This window comes from Rattus norvegicus, chromosome 6 (genome assembly GCF_036323735.1).
Source record: "Rattus norvegicus strain BN/NHsdMcwi chromosome 6, GRCr8, whole genome shotgun sequence".
Taxonomy (NCBI): domain Eukaryota; kingdom Metazoa; phylum Chordata; class Mammalia; order Rodentia; family Muridae; genus Rattus; species Rattus norvegicus.
In genome coordinates this window covers 118,966,831-118,974,103 of record NC_086024.1, presented here as the reverse complement: position 1 = coordinate 118,974,103, position 7,273 = coordinate 118,966,831, and the positions used below count along the sequence as shown (strand labels likewise).

At 40.1% G+C, this 7,273-nt stretch overlaps 1 pseudogene; it reads left to right on the top strand.

Annotated features, from left to right (window-relative positions):
* The first annotated feature begins 1,143 nt into the window (after positions 1-1,143).
* Pa2g4-ps1 (proliferation-associated 2G4, pseudogene 1) lies at positions 1,144-2,331 on the top strand (annotated as a pseudogene).
* The last annotated feature ends 4,942 nt before the right edge of the window (positions 2,332-7,273 follow it).

The following is a 7,273-nucleotide window of genomic DNA, read 5'->3' as shown; positions in this document are numbered from 1 at the left end:
TGTAGAGGAAAAAATAAAAGCAACGATGTATGCAGATATTTCAATGCTATTCTGTGTATATTTTATCTGTTTTTTAATCGAATTCATGCAGAATGCCTGGAGTAAAGTATAGGGATGGAATACATATCCACTGCAGGGATACCTTTGAAAGAAAATTGATTGGCACTGCAAAATACAAAGAAAAGATAAACAGTGGCCTACTCCTGTGTCTGGAGGTCCACATGGGAATTCACCAAGGGAGGGGAAGGAGGTGGTCAACTATGGTAAGAAATAGGCACAGGATAGGATTAAACAGGATGACTATGCAAAAATCAGAGAGTTTCTTACTTCATGCTTTTGACTCAAAGTAAAAGGTAGTATCACAATGAATTCTATATGTTTATTTATTTCTTTGGAAATGTGTACACAATGGACAAATAGTTTCTCTTCAGAAGTTTCTTTAAAATTCTTGTTTGTGAGAAGGGAGTATCTGGTGTCTTATAAAGTGTTCCCTGTATATTGGTTTCCACAGGGAAATGATGATTCTTCCTGTTCTGTATAATTTTAATCATCTATTATTTTTTCATGGTTAAGATTACATGGAAAGGAGTTGGGGATTTAGCTCAGTGTTAGAGCGCTTGCCTAGCAAGCGCAAGGCCCTGGGTTCGATCCCCAGCCCCCAAAAAAGAAAAAGAATAAAAAAGATTACATGGAAATAGTTTTCATGTATATCCATATTGTTTTGTGTGTGTGTGTGGGTGTGTGTGTGTGTGTGTGTCTGTGTGTGTCTGTGTGTGTGTTTCAACTATGGATGAGAAGAGCAGAATAAGCAGAATATATAGTTTAATTACAGGGGAAGACAATAATTGAAATATTTTAATAGATATTGCTCCTTTCTTTCATTTATAATTAAGAGAAAAGACCAATCAGAAACACACAAAACTGATGATTTCCTTACAAGGTTCATGCACATGATATACAAGATTGAGACATTAATGTTCCTGGGTGTTCTGACAAGGATTTTGCAATATGTTAGGGATGTATAATCATACTTTAGTATCCATCAAAAATTCTTTAAGGAGACTCTGGCTACAGCTTGTGGCTGGGAAAGGAGATGGAGGCCGTAGGTCAAGGAAAGTGAAGCTGCAGTAGGGCCATAGGAAGATGTCGGGCAAAGACGAGCGGCCGGACAGCGGGGAGCAAACTACCCCTGAGGACCTGGTCCTGACCCAGTATAAGATGGGGCTCGACATCGCCAACCCGGTGCTTCGATCTTTAGTGGAAGCTTCCAACTCAGGTGTGTCTGTACTGAGCTCGTGTGAGAAAGGTGACATCATGATTATGGAAGAGACAGGGAAGATCTTAAAGAAGAAGGAGATGAAGAACGGTATTGCCTTTCCCACCAGCATTTCCATAAATAACTGTGTGTGTGTCTCTTCTCCCTTTTGAAGAGTGACCAGGACTATATACTCAAGGAAGGTGACTTGGTAAAAATTGACCTTAGGGTTCATGTGGATGGCTTCATTGTCAATGTGGCTCACATTTTTGCAATATATGTAGCTCAGGGGACCCAGGTAACAGGGTGGAAAGTAGACGTCATTAAGGCCACTGACCTATGTGCTAAAGCTGCTTTACGACTGGTCAAACCTGGAAAGCAGAACACACAAGTGACAGAAGCCTGGAACAAAGTTGCTCACTTATTTAATTGCACGCCAACAGCAGGTGTGCTATCATACCAGTTGAAGCAGCATGTGATAGATGGAGAGAAAACCATTACCCAGAATCCTATGGACCAGCAGAAGGACCACGAAAAGGCAGAATTTGAGGTGCATGAGGTTTATGCTGTGGATGTCCTCATCATCTTGAGAAGGCAAGGCCAAAGATGCAAGACAGAGAACCACCATTTACAAGAGAGACCCCACTAAACAGTATGGCCTGAAAATGAAAACTTCAAGTGCAATTTTCAGTGAAGTGGAAAGGCGTTTTGATGCCTTGCAGTTTACAGGAAGAGCATTTGAAGATGAGAAGAAGGCTCGAATGGGTATAGTAGACTGTGCCAAACATCAGTTACTACAGCCGTTTAATGTTCTCTGTGAGAAGGAGGGTGAGTTTGTTGCCCAGTTTGAATTTACAATTCTACTCATGCCCAATGGCCCCATGCGGATAACCAGTGGTCCCTTTGAGCCTGACCTGTACAAGCCAGAGATGGAGGTTTAGGATGCAGAGCTAAAGGCTCTTCTCCAGAGTTCTGCAAGTCGAAAAACTCAGGAAAAGAAGAAAAAGAAGGCCTCCGATGCCGCAGAGAATGCCACCAGTGGAGAAACATTAGAGGAGAATGGAGCTGAGAACTGAGGTGGGTCCCTTCCCCAGCTTGTCACTCCTGCTCACCCCCTTCCACTGCACTAAAGGTTCTGTCAAGTGCAATTCATCTTCCCTCCCAAGACTGCCAGCAGAGCATGGGGAGGGGGAGTGTTCTGCCCTCATCCTGGTCACCCACTTATTTCAACAACAACAACAAAATGAAAACAAACAAACAAACAACAACAACAACAAAAACCAGTTCCTACTGACTCTGGTGTTCGGAGACCAGGTTTCCCAGCCACTTATAGTAGAAAATAAATTGAAAACTAAAATCAGGAGTCAAAACCCACCATCTTCAAGTCTCCATTTCTAGCCTTTTTTACTATGCTTGGTCGAGATTTGTGGCCCTACTACAGAACAAGAGAGGAATCAAGGTTAGCCGCCAATTTTGAAACCTCAGCTGAGGTTTTTGTCATTGATAGCATTTCTCACTCGGGGTTCTTTTCCTGTTTCCCCCTGTCTGTCATATTTAGTCTGCCCTCAAAGACGGCTGGCTTTGGCAGATTCCTTGTGATCTGCTTAGGCAGGCTATCTGTTTGGACCCTTCGTATTTCTAGAAGCTGAAGTCTCCATGAAGAGGAGGTTTTTGTTTTTGTTTTGCTTTGTTTTGTTTTGTTTTGTTTTATTAAATCTATCGAATGGATCCTCGTTTGTAAAAGTTTTTTGTCATTTTTCTTCTGTGGAGACCTTCAGTCCTTCCACCCATTTTCACAAAATTGTAAAGTAATTTATACCAACCATGTTTCCCAACTCTGGATCCAGAGCATTTTTTTCCTCATTTGATTTTAAGCCCTACACTGAAAATCCCAGTGGGTTTTTGTTCCCTGTTTAAATTGTTTTGTGGCGGAGCAGAGTTGGTTTGAAGCAGGGTCTCACTAACTCTGGCTGGCTTCAAACTCTATGTGGACTAGGCTTGCGTCACAGAGATCCACCTGCCTCAGCCTCCTGAGTGCTAGAATTAAAGGTGTGTACCACTGAGGGTTCAGCTACCTATTTTTTGAGTTGCTTCCCTTGAAAGAGAAACCAGGAACCTGAGAACTGACTTTGTGAAGCTGAGGGCTTGCGTGACTTGCTGGGAGTTTGGAGAGAAAGGTTACAATTTGTACTTCTGGCATGCTATACCAGAAAACCAAGGTCGTGGTTTTGAAATGACATAGCATTAAAATAACTTTGGATTTGCACACACACACACACAGAATTCTTTAAGATATTTCAGGGAGATAAAGAACTCCTAATTGATCCATTTCTTTAGGGAAGATTATACATTATTTGCCTATTACCATAGATATCTTCTCTCACACTATAAATGACTCCAGAATTACTGACAACAGCTAATAAAATAAAACATAATTGATATATAAATAGCTATACTACTGAATTAATATATGTAATAATTACAAGCAAAAAACCCTTGTGCATATTCAGAACTGGCACGATTTTCTTTAATGTTTTCTGTCTGTGACTGGTTAACTCTGCCAAGGCAGAGATGGACACAGAAAGAACCACCCATAATTAGCATGTGTCCTAGCAGCTTTAGGAGAAGAGCACACACCCAGAAGAAAATGATAGCAGAACAAGTGTGCTATGAAAATTGACATAATTCCCCAGGTTCATGCTTCTTCCTTCTGCCATAGTGTCTCCATGCCCACAGTCACTAAATAGCATTCTTGTGGCTGTCATAAAACACCACCACCTGGTTGTCTGAGTCGACCAGTTTGCTCTACTCTGATGTTGAGTGGAAGAATTCTTCTAGCTTCCTGCAGTCCCATGATTTTTTTCTTTGTTTGTTTTTGTTTGTTTGTTTTTGAGGCACCATGATGCCTCCTTTATGATTCTTCTTTGCTTTTTCCATGTTTGCCTGCACAGTCCAAATTCCCCTACCATTTCTGACCTAATACTAGATTATGGCCCAAAGAAATAAACACATTTTAGCTTTATAAAAACCTCTAAAGACACGAGTTTTGGAATGATTTAGAAACAAAATATTAGAGGATACACCTTCAGTACAACTTTATTGAGAATGAGGGTGTGAGAGTCAATTCAAACTGAAACAAATCCTAAATCCTGACAACTAAGATGAACTGTTTTGATCCATAGTCTGTGTGCTATGCATCGTGTGTGGCAATGCATTCATATTTCCTTAGTTAATTTTATCCTACACTTCGATTTGGACCTTATACCAGTATTTACTTACTAAAGACTGAACACCCAGATTAATAATTTTCTAAAATTAATTTTGAATTGATTTCAGAAAGGAACATTGAAAAATAAATCATCGTTGTTTTGGATGTTTCTCATATTAACTGCTGCTTTGTTAGAAAAATACCAAAAGATTCTCAAAACTCCCAAGGTGATAATATGAAATAGCCTAATATATTATCCTGACATCATCCCTCCCCCACCCCTCCCAAGGCTGCTAAGGAATGTGCAGTCCAACAACAGAAGCTGTTTTGCTGTGGAAACTTTGTGGTAGATACAAGATCACCTTCAGGAACAGTTGGGAAGACAGTTGTGGCTTCCAGGGAGAAGGATGTGATCGCGGGTTGAAAGAATGATTCCCCTACCATGGAAGCTTTTGAGCAGTTTTACAGAATGATAAACAAAAATCTGTACCCACTGTGGTTTCTCTGGAATAAGGAAGATATATAGAGTCTATGAAAGTGTTTGCCATACAAGCACGGGAATCTGAGTGTAATTCCCAACATCTATATTAAAAGACAGGGAGAAGTGATGTGTTCTTTTCATCAAGGCATTCTGATGCCGAGTTGGATGATCATCGGTGGTTGGTGGCTGGCCAATCTAGTCTCATCAATGAGTTCCAAGCTAATGAAAGACTAAAGCTCTAAATAAAAACTAGTGGCTGGCATGTAAATGTAAGAAAATTATATGCAGAAATAAATGTTCAGGTGTGGTAAGTATGACTCTCTTCCTTTAACAACTAGCAAGATACTTATTAGTATTTGAGGTTATCATTTAATCACATTATTTATCTTTTCACTCCTCTATTTCCCAACCCTCCTTTATATCTCTCCTCAATCTTTGAATTGTTTTTATGATTTTGAAACAAAAAGGGGCGGGAGAACAACCCTGGTTTCCATATCCTACTCTGATCAGACACCTTTTTCTTAAACAAATGGGCTTTCAATGCTGATCTCTTCAATCCAGTAAGAATTTGCCATGAGAAAAATTTGGAATGCTCTACTATGTTCATAGCAGCCTTATTTATAATAGCTAGAGGCTGGAAAGAACTCATAAGTCCCTCAACAGAGGAATGGATACAGAGAACGTGGTACATCTCCATAACGGAGTACTACACAGCTATTAAAAGCAATGAGTTCATGAAATCCATAAGCATATGGGTGGAACTAGAAAATATCATCTTAAGCAAAGTAACCAAATTACAAAAGAACACACATGGTATGCACTCACTAATAAAGGGATATTAGCCCAAAAGCTTGAATTACCGAAGATACAATCCACAGACCACATGAAGCTCAAGAAAGATGACCAACATGCTGATGCTTCAGTTCTTCTTAAAAGGGGGAACAAAAATATTCATAGGAGGAGATATGGAGACAAAGTTTAGAGCAGAGACTGAAGGAATGGCCATTCAGAGCCTGCTCCATTTGGAGATCCAGCCCATATACATACAGCCACCAAACTTAGACAATATTGATGATGCCAAGAAGTGCATGCTGACAGGAGCCTGATATAGCTGTCTCCTGAGAATCTCTGCCAGAGCATGACAAATACAGAGGTGAATGCTAGCAGCAAACCATTGAACTGAGAACAGGGACCCCCAATGGAGGAGTTAGAGAAAAGGTTGAAGGAGCTGAAGGTGTTTGTCACCCCATAAGAACAACAATACCAACCAACCAGAGCTCCCAGGGACTAAAGCACCATTCAAAAAGTACACATGGACTGACCCATGGCTCCAGCTGCATATGTAGTAGAGGATGGCCTTGTTGAGCATTAGTGGGCAGAGTGGCCCTTGGTCCTGCCAAGGCTTGATGCCTCAGGGTAGGGGAATGTCAGGGTAGGGAGGTGGGAAAGGGTGGTTGGGGAGGGGGGACACCCTCCTAGAAGAAGCGGGAGGGTGGACGGGATAGGCAGTTTATGGATGGGAGACAGGGCAAGGGAATGACATTTCAAATGTAAATATAAAAATATCCAATTAAAAAAAGAAAGAACTATTTGGAGACGGCAAACAGTATGAGGACACTGCCCAGGTTTCAGCCGATGTATAGTGGAAGGCCTGGAGGTGGATACACAGGATTTGCCAGAATATGTTATATTTGTTTTACTCACTCTGGTCTTTGATGTTTCATCTTTCATGATGCTTTTCTGCATTTTCCTTAGGACTGCCACTTGGTATGCAAAAATGTTCCTCCAGGAGTGGAAGAAGGAAGGAAGACTGCACAGAAGGAATAAGGTGCGGATTTCCCCTCATGGAATAGGATGGGATTGGCATTGGCAAGGGGGATGTTTGGGGGAGTCACAGCCACAAAACAGATTCAGAGATTCTTTGGCAGGAGAGAGTCCCCATAATTACAGAGGCTTCTGCAGCTTGCTTCTAGGAAAGGTATTCTAGCAATTTCATCCAAAGGATCTAAGGCTTAAAGAATTTTCAAGAATACATTTAAAACCTGTTTTTAAAATTTAAATACAGTAAAATAATTTATGTTTTAAAAAAGAAAATACGATCCAATAAAATAAAATTTAAAAGAATATATGCCTTTTTTCTATGAGACTTTTAATAATTTATTTGAAATAAATTTGATGAGTTAATGAGCAATGGCATATGCATATGGAATTTATTATAGTATCATTTATGATAAATATTAAGAATGAAAATATTCCTTTATATCAATTTAGAAAAATATATGTAATGAGATGCTGTGGAACTGGATCTAAATCAGATTAATGATTCAAT